The 15570-nt window shown below is 42.5% G+C and overlaps 1 protein-coding gene across 1 annotated transcript in view; it reads left to right on the plus strand.

Moving 5' to 3' along the window:
* The first annotated feature begins 3638 nt into the window (after nucleotides 1-3638).
* Nucleotides 3639-15570, plus strand: part of ENOX1 (ecto-NOX disulfide-thiol exchanger 1) — a 357032-nt gene continuing 345100 nt past the window's right edge. The window contains 1 exon segment of the mRNA XM_063149347.1: nucleotides 3639-3701. The gene's annotated coding sequence lies outside the window, so the exon portion shown is untranslated.

A 15570-nucleotide genomic window follows, 5' to 3' on the forward strand; every position in this document is an offset into this window, starting at 1 on the left:
TGCTGTGAACTTGAGTACAACATCATATGTAGAAAACAAGGGTTGAAAAAAAAATTAACAAAAATGGCCCATCTGCAGTCACTGGCAAAACTCCCAAGGGAAAGCTAGGAAGAAAAAAAGGAATCAGGAAAATTTTTAACTGCAGTTTTCTCTTTTACAGTGTTTCTAATCCCATTTCCTTGGCTTCTCTTTGTCTTGCTTTGTTGTTGTTTGTCGCTACCCTGCATGTTCTCGAGGCTTCATAATGCTTCATCTTAAGGGGGAACCTGGAGAGCAAATTTTCCCTGCTAACAAATAACCTGGATCTTTTTCATCACTGAAGCCAATCAGAGGCAGGAGATTACAGTTGGCAGAGGGCTGAGATTTGCATATTAACAGCGCAGTTATTGAAGAATAACTGTCTTGCATTGAGACCAAACTGTGCCCTCCGATTCGCCAGCACCGGCTGCCAGCCAATGCAGATGAGGGATTCAAAGGTCAGATGGGTTTTATTGTTTGGTTTGGTTTTTTGTGTTTTTGGGTTTTTTTTTTTTTTTTGTTTTTTTTTTTTTTTGTTTTTTGTTTGTTTGTTTTTTTGTTTTTTGTTTTTTTGTTTTTTTTTTTTTAATTTTAAAAGAGAGAACTGTGCACTACTAATGATATTAAGTCAGATAGTGAACCCCCCATGCAGGAAGCAGGGAAAGTGGAATGAACCTGCTTGGCTGTGGCTTTGTTGCGGCACAGCCACCGTGCCCTCTTGTTGGCTCCGAGGAATCTCCCTGCCTAATGTATCATATTGTGTATATTAATGTTTCAGCTTTACAGTTCTATTTCCATTAGGGGAAGATTGCCCGTGAGCCTCTTAGTGGATAAATAGGAATTTACAGCTTTCAAAAATTCTCTTAAAGCTTGCAGGATCCACAGAAGAAGGAATTACACATGACTATTTTTGAAGCTTTAAAAGGTCCAGAGGGCCTAATTGTGCTCTCAGATATGTCTGTGCAGCTCCGACTGAAGTCTTGGGATATAATGCATGCTTATGTGACAGCTAAAATGAGTCCTTTTTTAAATAAAAAAAATAATCCTTCAGTTATTAAAAAATTAGATTGTAAAGTCTCCAGGGTCAAGCCAGCAACTTCCCAAGAGCTATTCAGAACACAACAAAGTGAGGTCTTGGTTGGAACTCATCTCTGTACCAACCTGCAAATAAAAAATACATGTTGAACATGTTAGTGAAATATAGTAAAGAAAGGAACACCTTCTTCTGCAGATTTGTGCATCCATGTTTGTGTGCTTGGACTTGTCCAGGCAGTTCTGTGGCAAGGAAGGAGGGGACAGCCCTAAATTTCAATAATGAAATAACCTTAACGAGTGTGTTCATGCTTCATGCAATTACATTAAACAAGGCAAATAAAGGCAAATACTGGCAGAAATATTTTCTTTTACCTCTGTTTTGTATCAACGAAGTCTTATGCAACTGACAAGAGGTTAAACCTGGTTTTGTTGTTATCTGTGTTTCTAAGTACAGTTGCATTCAGTGTTAGGAGAAAGAAATGAAGAAGCAAATTTAACACAGCCAAAGGAAATACAGTTCAGAAATATATTCAGGCCCTGAAGTTTGTGCAGGTTTTCTTTACTAGTCCTTGATTTTGCAAGCTAGTTTACACTACAGGTGAAATATAAGTTGTGCATGAATTTCCCCATGAGATTTCTGTGTGCTTTTCAGAAGGTGCTTGCTTAGGGGTGAACAGGGCTGGGCTTTAAAAGACTGAAAAGATGTGTTTTCCTGTAAATAACTTAGAAGAGGATTCCCAAGCTATAATTACATCTTACTTTCATCAGGGCTACATTTAACAGAAATTCTTCCAGCAACTCTTTCTTTATTCAGCTATCTACCACTAAAAAGCAGAGCAAGAACCAGTCAGGAAATAAGTAGTCCACATCTGCACAGCTGGATCAAGAGTGGCTCCTGCTCCTTACCTAAATCAGTGCATTAATTTCCTTATTTTGTCCTCCATGTGTGTCCTTGTGTTTCTTGGTATAATATGTGTCAGTATTATTTGTTGTCACTTCTCAAACTAAAGCTGTGACACTAACCCTGCCAGCCAAGGGAAAAAAACTACACACAGAGGCAACACAAGCCAGTATTGTTTAAATCAGATGAGCCCAGTGGTGTGGAAATTGCTTCTGTTGCATAAGTGTGCTCACTGGTAGACCCAAACTGATGGGCTGGTAAGCATACATAATTAGCCGAGCACCTGTGGATGTAATTCCATACCGCTTCGCTGAAAGAAGTACTGTAGAAAATAACAGGCAGGAGATTTTTCTATCGGATTTTCTTCCTACCTCTAGAAATCATAGCCGCTGTGTGCAATATTTAATACCTGATGTTAGTTTCCACCTTTCAGCCACAGCCACTTTTCACTTGCCAACTAATCGTCACCTACAAGTGTGCTGAAACACATTGTAAATGAGCACACAAAGGCTTTCTCCAGCACTAAATCACAACCATCTCTACAGAGCAAAGGACTGCTTACAGCAGCCCTGCTTGGTAATTCGGGCCAGGAAAGAAGCAGGTTCTCCCCTTTCGAATAGCAGGAAGACTTCAGATTAGCCAGCACTGTCCTTGGGAGCAGAGGTGCAGCTGCAAAAGCCTTCCTTAACTCTCTGCTCAGACGAGGTGTTCAGCGGCCTCTTTGGGAGCAGCGCTGGGCTCTGGGGAAGCACTTGTTGCTGCCAGCACCCCGGGGCCCAGCGCCTTGTCCTGGGAAGAGCTGTCCCCGGCCGCCTGCCCCACGGCTTCCCGGATGAAAAGGTGAGGTTACGTGCTCTTGCCACACTTGGTTGTCTGCTGCCCGGCAGATGAATAAGCAAAAAACCAGACCCTCTAGCTAAGGGTGTTCCCTAAAAGGTGCTGGTTCAAAGCCAGGCTAAAGGGTAGGAGGAAGCCTCGTAGATGAGACTACTCCTCACGGGAGGATTCCCAAAGAAAGCACCGATCCCGTCGGATGGGGTGCAGCTCATCAAGCTGCACAGGCTGCCACAAGGACCGTTTGAGGTGGGGAAGGCCTCGGGGAAAACTTGCGGCAGGATGCTTAGCTCGGGGTGCCCGCAGCTCGCACTCCCGCGGCTCCGCAGGGCCCGCTCCCCGCCGCCCACCCACCGCCGCCTCGCCGCGCCCCCGGCGGAGCGGGCAGCGCTCCCCGCGGCTGCGGCGGGGCTCACCCACCCCGCTCCGTGCGGCCCCAGCGCCCGCCCCAGGGGCCGCGCCCGGCACCTCCCCGGCGGGGCCGCTGTCCCCGGGACGCCGTGACGGCTGTGCGCTCCCCGCCCTTCTCACCGCCCCTCTCCCCTTTCCTCCTCCTCCTCTTCTTCCTCCTCCTCCTTCGGGAGCCTTGCCTCGCCTGCACACCTGACTTGCCATTTGTCGGCGGCTTTGCTTGGAGGGGAGAATTTTCCCTCGGTCCCTTGCAGCATCCCTCCCCGGCACACGCACACACATACACACACACGGACGCACACGCTCGCTCACACAGCCGGACAGGCAGAAGCACCGCGCTGCCCGTGCCTCGGCAGCCGCCGCCTCTCCGCACCCGGCCCCGCGCTCCCCGCCGCCGCGGGGCGTCCTCCGCCTGCTGCAGCGCCGCCGGGCCCGGCAGCCGCCGAAGGGGGGCGGCGGCGGCGGCTCCCGCTGCTCCGCGGCCCCGCACCGGCAGCGGTAGGTAGGTACGGCGGTCCCGCGGCGGCAGCCCGCTCCGGGCAGCTCCCGGCGCTGCGGAGGGACGGGGACGGAGGGAAGGAGGGAGGGGAGGGCGGCGGGAGCGGGGCGAGACGCGCTGCCCCAGCCCCGCCGGCGGCGCTCGCCTCGCCCGGCTCCTGCTCCGGCCGTGCTCCCGCGGGGCCCCGCGCCGCCCCCGCCGCTGCCCGGCACCCCCCGGGCACCGGCTCTTCCCGGTGAGTCAGAAAGTTTGCTCTCCTGGGCGCCCGGTGTTTGTTGTTGTTTGGGGTCCGCCTGTTTAGGCTGGGCTTTTATTTTCCCATTCCCGCTAGTGGGCTCTTTATTTATTTATTTCTCTCTCTTTTTTTTTTTTTTTTTTTTTTTTTTTTTTAATTGCAGTCGCTGCTGCAGCGCGGGTGGAAGCGGCTCCCGCGGCCGGCGCTGCCCCCGCCTCGCTGGGCAGCCTCCCCCGGGGCACACGCGTGGGCGGGCGGGCAGCGCACCCAGGGCGGCCGGAGCTCGGGTCCCTCCCGCTGCCCCCCTTCCCTCCAGGAGCTGGGTGGCTGCGGCTGAGATGTTGCCGGCAGCCCTCCTGCAGTTGGCAGAGCAGTTTTTTGGTGGCAGCTCGGGAGGAGACTGTCCCATCCCTCTCCTGTTTCTCCTCGTTCCTTGAGAGAGTGTTTTAAAACAGGTTTCAGTGAAGCTGTAGGTGACAGGATCCCGGTGTCACCGAGATCTCTGCTCCGTTTTGTAACTAGCAGTGTTACTGTAGCGGGTTATCAGCTGGGGAACAGCCGCGTTCGACCCTGGTGAGGAGAGGGATTGGCTGTGGGTCATGTCCATCTTCCGCTGCTTTCATCTAATTGCTAGAAGTAGCTTGCTGTTGTTTGGGGTAGAAGCCGCTCGCTTGCGTTTTACTCTTTTATTCTTTAATTCTAAATGGGGTTTGGTGGGGGCTCCTAGTTTCTGATAGGAAACTATTAGAAACTATGGAGGTTGAATAAATCCATCTCTGAGCAGGAGGGGCAAGAAGCTTTGAGGTCCTTCCCTTTTTATGTCGTGTGTTGTTACTTCTTTTTTTTTTTTCTTATCACTGGGAGTTCTGCTGTAATGTCTCAAAAGCTTTGATGATTTTTTGCAATGAAACTCATTCATTTTTTTTCTCAAATTTAAAATGGAGTGATAAAATGCATAGGTGTTAATAAGTGAGTTGAAAGGACTTTGAAATAGTGCATGTTGTGCATGGTGTGAAATTGTAGATATACATAAAAGAATAATAACTACTCTGCAGGTTTTATTTTAAACCTTCCTATGACTTTGTGCTGAACTCTCTTCATCTGTCTCTCAGCTTTTAAGTGTGATTGTTTTTTGTACTCGAGGTCTCCCGTTTTGTTGTGGGAATGCACTGGTGGGCACCTACATTTGCCTGGTTCTCATAATCTTTTATTTGCTCATTTTGCAAAGACTTGACACGGTCAAAAATAAGTGAAACTTGCTATTGTGGCTTTCAATTTTAGATCGCGTTTCCTGGTGCTTTTATTTATTTCTCTATTTGATAATTTGTCTAATAATGTTGCAACTGAAGAGGGAGGGGGAGAGCAGGGAATAGTCTCTGACTCTTCTTTGTGTCCAAAGGTACAAGACAAAAAAAAATTGTGTAAAGAAATTAAAGCACTGAAACAACCTAGGTCTGAATTCTAAGAACAAAAATTACAGTGGCATGTGTGCTTGCCCGCACCAGGCATTCTGCAGCATGTGGTATTTACAGAACTTGCAGTGTACAGTAGCTCACCAGTAGTAAGAGAACGCTTTGTATCCTTGAAAGTGAGAGAGTCTTTGACAAGTCAGCAAAACTATAGATACAGTCAAGGAATGCTGATACACGTGTGAGTGTGTGCATATATAAATATCACCAGATTGCCTGAGTTCATTTTCATCGGTATAGTTTGTCTTCCTTAGCCTGGAATATATACATACTTTCCCCTGAATTTTGAGGCATTTTTTTGCTGCTCTTCTCTGTTTGCATGTGTTTTAATGTTAGTCTTAATCTCGCTGTAAAATACAAAATAATCCGGTAATAGATTTAGAAGACTTTATTGCCAGGCAAACCAGGCAATAGATCATGAAATCAGACAATAGTATTTTGTTTCCTAGCAACCCCCTACTGCAAACAGAAAACAAAACGGTGGTGGATGCTTCCACATCATGATAGCTATATGTAGAAATTCCTAAGTAGTAGATACTGGAGTACTGATTGTGCTGGGGGATTCACTCCTATTTGTTTGAACTGCTTAGTTAATATTTGCCTTTTGTCAGAAAGATTTGCTGGGTTAAGTGCAGTTAAATGGTTAAAATTTCACTCTGGTCTCTTTATAATAATGTCTGTTGGAATGAAGAGGGCACAAAATTAGGTAGAATTTTTGCCATTAAGAATGATTTGGAGTTGTCTGCTCATATTGCAGGACTGTTTCTAAATCTGTGCTATTACGGACCCTTGCAAATCAAATATATAATCTCCTGTATCCAATATCCAATATCTTTCTGGATTTTGTGTTGTTAGTCATCCTTTAGCTTTGTGTTTTAAAATTATGTTTGTTAGAATGTATTGAAAGAAAAATCCTTTGTGGCTCCTAGGAATGGAAAGTAAAATCCTAAGTGCCTCCTTGCCATGTTTATGTTCTTGGCACCCAGTTCAGCCCTTCCAAGGAATCAGTGCTATCACCGTGCCGCAGGATTGGGTCCTGAGCCATCATCTTTCTAAAAGTGCCTTTGATAATGCAGTAGTTCCCTTAGTTAGAGTGCCTGAGCGCTGAAATGGCACTGAAATTCTCGACCCTGAATCAATCTGGGATGCACTTTGTGCACTGCCATCTATCTGAAAAAATCCATTAGTGCAAGCTGGAGATCTGACCTGGGATGGGTGCAGGTGTTAGTGCTCTGGAAGCTGCTGGAGATGCTGAGCTGCTGTAGGAAAACGAGCTGAGCAGGCATGGATGTGTAGTTTTATGTACAAGGCAGCAGAGAAATTTCTATGCTTTTGTCTCTTTTATAGGAGAAAATGGCAAAAAGGTGTTTGCCGAGTTTTACCTACAAGTCTTCACTATCCAGCAGTATTTACAGACATCACACAGTAAATTGAAACAGAGGCAGTTTTCCTATTGGTTGCATCAGTGATTCTGTGAAAGTGAAAATATTATTCCAGTCTGGGAAACTGTAAAATCACAAGAAAAATTTGCTGTGGGGAAGACAGCAAACTTAGTCAAGTATGCATTATTAAACAACAGTATTCATGCTAGGCATGCAAAGGGTGTTCTCTGGGTGACTTAGGGGTTCACAACATTATTTAAGAGATCCCATGTGCAGTCACAGACAATTTATTTATATTGCCCATAGGTATTTTCCTGGTTCATCTCAAGTACTGAGGTACAAAAGGGTTACAGCAGATGCCACTTGAATAAAAAGGGTTGAAGTGGAATGGTCAGAGAGTATTATAATTCTGATAAATATCTATGAGCAGCTACTTTCTTGTCTATATTTGAAATCACACGTTTTTGTGCTGTAGCATGTGCGGATGGTTTGGTTTAGAACATGCTAATTGAATTTTGGAAGGCTTTATGGATTGAGAGGAAGTAGTCATTTTCCAATTTTTCTTCTCCGCTTCTTTCTCAGATGGCACTACTCCCAAAACTTGAATCTTACAATTAGGTAGTCCACAGATGAAGCTTGATATAGCTGCCTAATTACAGTCCCTACTTCACCTCTGCCTGTGTTTGCCAGGCAGCAAAACGAGAGAAGGCAAAGAAAACAAAAAGTACAAACAAAAAACAAAGGGGAGACACAGGTCATGAAGTATGCTGTGTATAAACAATGGAAGTCATTTGGAAGTGATTTTAAATACTCTCCACAAAACTCATTTTACACCAACTGCATTTGCTGCTGGTGGTGAATATAAAGCTTTCATCTGCTGTAATGTGGTTGGCCACTGATGGAGACAACCAAGCCATGGCTCAAACCGAAGACCTTCTTCTCCCTTGTCCCCACTGAAGATCATCTTAAGTGGAACAGTGAGTTATGTCCATTCCATTTAAAGGTGTTTAGGAGACAGGAATTAAGAAATGGACAGCTTTGTTGTCTCTAAACTGCACAATGATGGTTGTGGCTAATGAGCTGCCAGTGAATGTGCTGCATATCTTGCTGAGATACACAAGCCTTTCCAAATTTTTAACAAGGCTTGCTTTTATTATTATTTTTCAAAGTGAGTACTGAAGTAATGACAATATACTTACTGCATGTTTAAATCTATAGGCTTCATGATTACTGTACTGAGGGATAAGTACTTAGGTATTTATTTCCAGTTCTTCTTTTAAGAAAGGACAAAAGCATGATGCCAATTTTGGACTCTCTTGAGTCTATGTTTTTAAAATACTGTTACCTTTAATCACTGAGCTGTCAGTTCTTGCCAAATACAGAAAGTAGACTATCCAAGTGATTACAGAAATTGAGGATTTGGTTCAGCAGAGCACTGACTTGCACACCCAACTTTTTTTTTAAGCGTGTGCTTAAGCTCATCTCTACTTGCTGAGATCAACTGGATTTAAGAACGTGGTGGAAGTTAGGCATGTAATTAAATCCTTTGATGAATAGGGCAAAACCTTTCAAAGTAATGTCTTTGCTTTGTAATAAACAACTTCAGGACAATTCCTCCAGGCTTGTAGAGTGAAGGGAACAAGTAGGGGGAAAAGGCAAGTTCTTGGGGCAAGGAGTATCAAATCAGGAACTTGTTGGTGGGTGATAGTGATGCTGGAAGGGATTGAGAATTAATAAATGAGTCTGGAATGGGATTTAATCACAGAAAATATGGTTTGTTCTTGAGCTGTCAAGAGAAAGGTAACATTTTGGTGAGCAAAGAGGTGGTATTTCCTTTTTATAAGACTGTTGTGAACACGTGAAAACCAAATATCATCTTAACAGGAAGGTATTAACAATTTAATGGAGGCTCAAAGAATAGCAACAAAATACTTATGGGTCTGGAGGAACTAGCTTGAAGGGAAATATTCAGAAATAGACATCTCTAGTTTGGGACTGAATGTGGGGAGATGGGTTAACTATGTGTCTGTGTTTGAAATGTATTTTAAGTCAAAGCAGTCAGATTTTTTTCCTGCCTTATATGAGAGAATACCTATGACTAAATGGAGAAATCAAGGAAATAAAAGTTTAAGATGAATTCTGGGCCAAAACTCAGTAGCAGAAAAATGTATTGTTGTTTATATTAGTCTGGGTGTAATGCAAGCCCCCCATGACTCTTCAGATGTTTAAAATTCAAGTAGGCAAATTGTTGGCAGGGGTATTGGAGAAGGCAATACTGCATTTTCAGGGAGGTGAAGTACAGGATCAACCAGCCCCTTTTCACGCTTCTGTTCTGGTCTAGTTTCACCTGAAGATTACAGGCAAGCCAACCTCGCCTTGGTTTCCAGTGCTGGGACAGTTGGGTTTTGTGCTTTTGTAATGCGGGATTCAGAACAGGGTCACCATGTGGGCTCAGGCTGAGTCATTGATGGGATGGTGGATGTACAAGGATTAGCTACAGTAGATTTTTTAGTAAACAGCTATGGGTTTTTAATTTGTTTGTTTTTCTTTTTGGAAATGATGAGCATCTCAGGTGGTGTAGAGGGCACAGAGGTGACAGCTTCCTCTTACTTGACAGTTTCTGCAGCAATTTTTTTATCATTTGAGGACACTTACTGCCATCAGGTGCAATGATGGATAGCAGGTACTGTTCCTTCCTTCCTGTCCCCCCATCACAATGCCGTGATCTCAGCACAGCTGTCTCCTGTGATCTGGCTAGTCAGTGTGCAGTGCAAGTCCTGATGACCACTGCCACCAGTGGTGCGTTTTCTGGAAGAGACTGAGAAAGGGGGAGAGACACAGAGATGATCTTTCCAAGGATGCATTGGTTTCAATGTCCCCATCATCCATGTAAACTGAGAGAAGACTTCAAGGAATGCGCAGGTTCAAGGTATAATGACAGCTTTCTTGTGGAATGACAGCCTTTCCTGGAATGAAGTTTAATAAATTTGGTTTATTGCAATTCATGTTACTCAAAGCAAGCATTCAGAAAAAAAAAATAATTGTGCAGACTGGTATCATCAGGGAGTGTTTTCCAACAACCATGCCAATTGCAGAGGAGGAGGTGGATTTCCCTCTGCTGTGCTTTATGGATACCTGACAGCCAACTGTTTAAACAAGGCCTATTTTGGTAACCATAAGGTAAAAACAAGTGATTCAGAATAACCCTTCTTAGCATGTTAATGATTAAAACAGCAATCCTGCAGCAGTATCACATACAGGGGAAGGCTTATCTGGGACATCTGGGCTGAGCTGGTGGGTGAGAGTGACCTTTGGTTTAAGTACTTGACAGTGCAAGAAAGGAGCATTTTGAAGCAGTGAAAGACAGGTTTAGGTCTTCTGTGTGCAGTGTAATGTGGAAAAAATTGGTCTGTCTATTAAGACCCGGTACACTCCCAATACACTCCAAGTGTCTTTGCTTATACGCAATCCTCTGAGAGTGAAGCCAGATTCAGTCCTTGCTGGTGCTTGTCTCTGGGAGCTGGTGGGTTGGTTGGTGATGGAGATCTGAGAAGAGGTTCATTTTGAAGGAATGAAATTGAAGGAAGTTTTGTTTTTAGGCAGAACATAAGGATTAAGACTGAGGTTGATTGCTAATGCATTGCTTCTGCTAGAGGGACGTTTTTTGGGGACACAAATTATTCATTTGTGTATGTTAATAACACTCTTCTGTGTGTGTGTCTAAGATCAGGCTTGTTGGATGGGATAGTTTAGACTGAAAGGTACTGTGTAAATGTGAGATTATCTCCCTTTTGCAGGAAGAAGCTAGGTCAACAATAATCTTAATTACAACTTGTTTCTGTTAATAGATCCTTATTTTTAGAGTTAAGTTAAATGAGGCTTTAAAATGCTTTTATACAGGTACTTTTAATGAAGTGTTACCATTTAGGATGTGAGGTTTGGTATACTGGATCTTAACAATACTTGTGGAGGAGCAGTTTCTCCATGTCCAGAGTGGATAATTCACAACTGTTCTGGTATGGCAGGTTGTCTCTGTGTAGGTTTTAAAGGGACCTGTGCCCTACACAGTGTAAAAATGCTTCAGGACATAACAGCTCTGCCTGTGGTAGAATACGGTGAGGATTTAATAGTATTTTTAACAATTCTGTTTAGATTTATTCATTCCTTTTAGGAAGCATTTTGTCAGGGAAGCAAAGAAGAAATGAAATAGAAGGAGCTGATAAAGGTGTGGGATGAATTTAGGGAGGTGGATTGCAATAACCAGAATGAGAGCATGCTCTTAGAACGAGCACTGGTTCTTCTGCCCTTATAAGAAGTATTTCAGCAATGACAAATAAGTTTGTTTCATCTGAAAGCAGCAGATTGCTTCTTAATATTTTGCTCGTCTGACATCCTGTGAAATTGTGTTATATTCTAATTCAGTGGCTGCTTTGTATGTAGAATAAGAGCCTGCTATTTTCTACCAGGGGAAGCATTCCCTCTCCTTCTGCAGTGATAGAGATATTTTGGTGTTAGAGGTCCATGGATTAATCTCTTCTGATGACTTCTGGTAGATGTTGGCGTGACTCAGAAGAGAGAGTTGCATTTTCTGAGTAAGCGATCTGCTTAGTTTGGAGTTTTTCTCAGAGGTGGGACCTTTGCTCAGCAGTGAAATCTGCTGAGATCACAGCACGCGGGGTATGGCTACAGACACATCAGAGTGTGGCTGTGGTCCTCTGCTGGCAGGTAGGGAGAAAACACTCTGTGGATTTACTAGGTGTAAATGGGTGATCTGTTCATGCATCCTCATGCCTCCCATGCACACACCTTTCTGGCTTTTGCTGTCTTCAGGCAGAGCAGAAGTGGAAGTACTGATGACAGACTGTTCCATAAGAAAGCTGATGATTTAAAGATCCTGGAAAATGCATTTGATTTAGAATCTTCTATATGTTGTCTTTCCATTAGTTTGCCTAAAATGAGCATCTCTCTGGTTAATTTCTTTTTAGCAATTGAAGGCACCCTTGGCCATTTTTTTGGTTCAAGTTTATTCATATCTTCAGAGTAAGAGGAAATACTGTGTGTGCTGATGAATCATTTTCTGCAGTGTAATCTCCCATTTCACATGAAGCAGAGAGCCATTACCATTTGTTTCATTGACAGCCTGTGAGGGAACATGCCATTTGAGTTCCTAGGGGGACCTGGGTGAAGCTTGAGCAAGAGCCTCTGTGTGCTGTTGCCAATCTACTTAGCTACACGGTTTCTTGCCAATTCTGTAAGCTTAACACTGTTACGTAAAAGCTTGTGAAACTAGGTATGGTGTGTTTGTCATTTGTTGGGTTTTTCAATTTTATTTTTCGTGATATGTTTGCTTAATTTCTGTATAATCTTACAGAACAGATGCAATGTGTAGTTTATATTGTTTTCTTTACAAAAGAGAAGGGAGCTGTAAATTCACCCTACAAAGGAAACTATTAACATTTTTTTAAGTAAAGGAGGCTGGAAAATTGGAATTTTTTTTTCAGTTTCTTGGAAAATACTAAGGGAGATTATATAACTGCATGAAGTCTCTGAGGAAAAGGAAAAGAAGCCTTGCTGATAATGAAAGAACCAAGTAGCTGCTTAATGTAATCCACTCTTCATGGAAAGGGGAGAGAAGGGAGACCTGTGCAGTCAGACCAGGCTTCATTTATTCCAAGCTGAAGGTGGGCGGCACATCTGGTGAGCAAAGTGGTATAAGGCCAGCTTGCTGGTCTGACACCTGTGTTTACCTCTTCCACAGAATCAAACAAAGTTGATTCTGTTTGGTGTTATATACTACAAATAAAACAGAAATTAGAAAAGTAATATTTTTTAGGCTCATCTTGCCCAAGAATCAAGGGAGTAGTTTGAAGTGATTCGGTCAACTTACTGTAATCAAACAATTCTTCTATACCTCAAGTATCAATGCTGCATGAGTAGCTAGGCAGAAAGGAATAGTGGTCATCTTGAAATGATGAAGAAAATAAGTTTCTTTTGATTCTCCAGTGTCAGACAGGCTACCTGATGAAACTGAATATTGAATTGAAAGCAGAAGGTTTAATTTGATAATCCTGAAGATGAGATCCCTTGCATCATTAAACTACAACTTTGACCCTGATAGCTTCAAGCTTGATATAACCTTTGCATCATTGAAGTATAGTTGTGATGATCACTGAAGTCACTGTTCTAGGTTTCAGTGGCACTTCAATGTAATTGTGTTGTAGAGGAATCATTTTGTTATTGGGGGGACAAAGAGCAAGAGCCACTCATGTTTTAAACACGAGGAAAATGAAGACTTCAGAGTTGGAGAGAAACCGCCTTTCATGCTAATACAAAATGAGCAATATAGAGTGAGATGTAAGCCTGTATGTACTGCCCTTTCAAAGACATTTAAATTCACTAGCTCACTGTTAAACCAATGAAGGAAAAGGGCAATGCAAAACTCAAACCCCAAACCTAAATGAAACAGCACTTCTGTTGATGCAAGGTGTTTAGTGAATATGAAAAATGTTGAGAAAGTGGCTAGAAGCATCCGTGCTAGACAAAATGCAGACCTTTGTAGTGCTCCCAGCCATGTCTCTAAGGGATGTCATGGGATGGCTGTACAACAAGGAGGCATTCTGTAAGTGCCTGAGGAGCAAGTGTAGTAGTAGCAGAAACAAATTGAAATGAGAACTTCTGAGGTAGGTTTGTCCTGATGCTGAGTTCATGTTGGTGAGAGAGAACTGTCTGTATGATTAGCAGTTGGCTGGAAACAAAAAAGAGTGTTTAGACTTCTTTCCTTCAGTTACTCATAGACATCATCTGAGGAAGATTTTATTTTCACTTTTTTCCTCTACTCTGTGGTCCTCAATAATGCAACAACTTGGTTTAAACAGAAGTTGAATGTGACTTCTGTAAAGACTTTTTATACTGCATTGTATAATTCTTTTATATTTTTATATAAATATAAAAATTCCCCAGAGATTCCCCAGGGAAGTGGAAATCTTAGGAAGGCACATAATGATGGTTTCAGAAGGATTTCCAGCAGCTACAGCCTGGTGATGCTCCAGTTCAGATAGAAACTTTCTTCATCTAACTTGCAAATAACTGACATCAGATATCTGAGAAAAATACTGAAGGAGGTTTCAGTAGCTATAAAAACTGAATTGCAAGTTAAAATGTTTTACGTGAAGATGAGAACAGGAAGAAGTCTGACCTACAAGGAAAACGTCTACAATGCCCACAGTGAGTAAAGTAACAGTAATGGGCTGAATATGTTGCAGGAAATAAAAAATTTACAAAGTTTTTTCTAGTGTCAGGAATGCAGAGTGACCCTAGCATGGGTTGGTTGTGTGAATACTGTAGGGCTTTATCAGTTGGGGTTTTTAAGAATTTGATAGATGCAAGTATGTTGCCTGGAAAGAATGCAACTGATTCTGTTGCATGGTTGTTCCAGCATTTTTTATGTCTAATTCTAACCAAGCCCTACAGTGAGTAGGATAACAGAAAATGAGACTGTCAGAAGGAGCGTGGTTTCCCAACTTGAGCTGAAATCCACATGATGAATCTGTGCATTGTGTTTGGTTTTTGTTTGTGTCAGAACAGTGGAATATATGGCAGTTTAGTTGTAGGAGATGCTGCCAGTTGAACATGGAGGTTTCAGGCTTGAAAATTTTCTTCCCTGTCCAGGTTGGTGTGTTGTGTTTTTCCATGTTGCACAGTTAGGCCTGAGACATTTTGATAAATTCACTTTGTCATTCATGATCCCATGCTAACACAACTTGAGGTTCAGACCTGGCTGATGCAAATACATCATGAAGCAAGCATGGATAGGGAGAAAATTAATCTCTTTTCTAAAAGCTTATGTAGCCGTATCCCAAGTTGTTAAGGCACCCCTGAAAATAAACCGAAAGAATGGTAGATCTTACTGTCTAGAGACTTACAACTCAGCTACTGTGTTTTTGTGTATTTTGAGTTGTATGCTTTCAGTTTTGGACCACGTTGGAGGAATAATCATGTTACAAAATTAGTTTGGTAGTCTGCGGTTTGTGTTTTTAATAGTAAATGCTTTGTGGACTTCTTGCAGTGTTTCCAGTTGCTGTCTTCAATCAGAGCAAGAAAGTTGTCTGAATTCTGGGAAGCATGTGGGGAAAAGACTAAGAGTCCATTAGATCCTAGTTTCTGCTTTTCTCCAGATGTTTACTCCATAACTAGTAGTAAAAGTAGCACGTAGACCAATAAAAATAACATAGTGTATTAGAAGTACCAGAATATGAGTTCTTTTGGCAGAGAATGTTGAATTCTCCTAGAAAACAAATTAGTTCCTGTGCATTATGTGATCATGGAGGTTTACATGAGTAATGAGTCAAATGTTCTTTTAAGATGTATGGGGCCAGATTCAGATCCCCAATGATTTAAATTTTGAGTAATTCAAAAGATATTTATGACTTATACTTCAATAACAGATTACAATCTGGTTCTTATTCTGTAGGATTTTAATAAGGTTATAAGAGGGAAATTCATCTTCATTTTCCAAATGTGTAGCAAGTTACATAATTAATCCAATATTGTCTTCATTCTGGAGGAGGCTGTTTAACTTGAATTTCTTTGTCAAATACCATGCAGACAAGCTCATGTGGTGGTAACATTAAGTAATGATAGAGTTATCCAGATATACAGTTCTGTCATTATCTTGAATTGTTTTCAGTAGAGAAAGAACACGTTGCTGAAGAGAAGAAAGCATGCTATTTTTGCAGTCACTATGCAATTAGCTCATATAACCCCTGTGCTCATCATGCTTTGTGTAA

Source organism: Melospiza melodia, chromosome 2 (assembly GCF_035770615.1).
Source record: "Melospiza melodia melodia isolate bMelMel2 chromosome 2, bMelMel2.pri, whole genome shotgun sequence".
Taxonomy (NCBI): Eukaryota; Metazoa; Chordata; class Aves; order Passeriformes; family Passerellidae; genus Melospiza; species Melospiza melodia.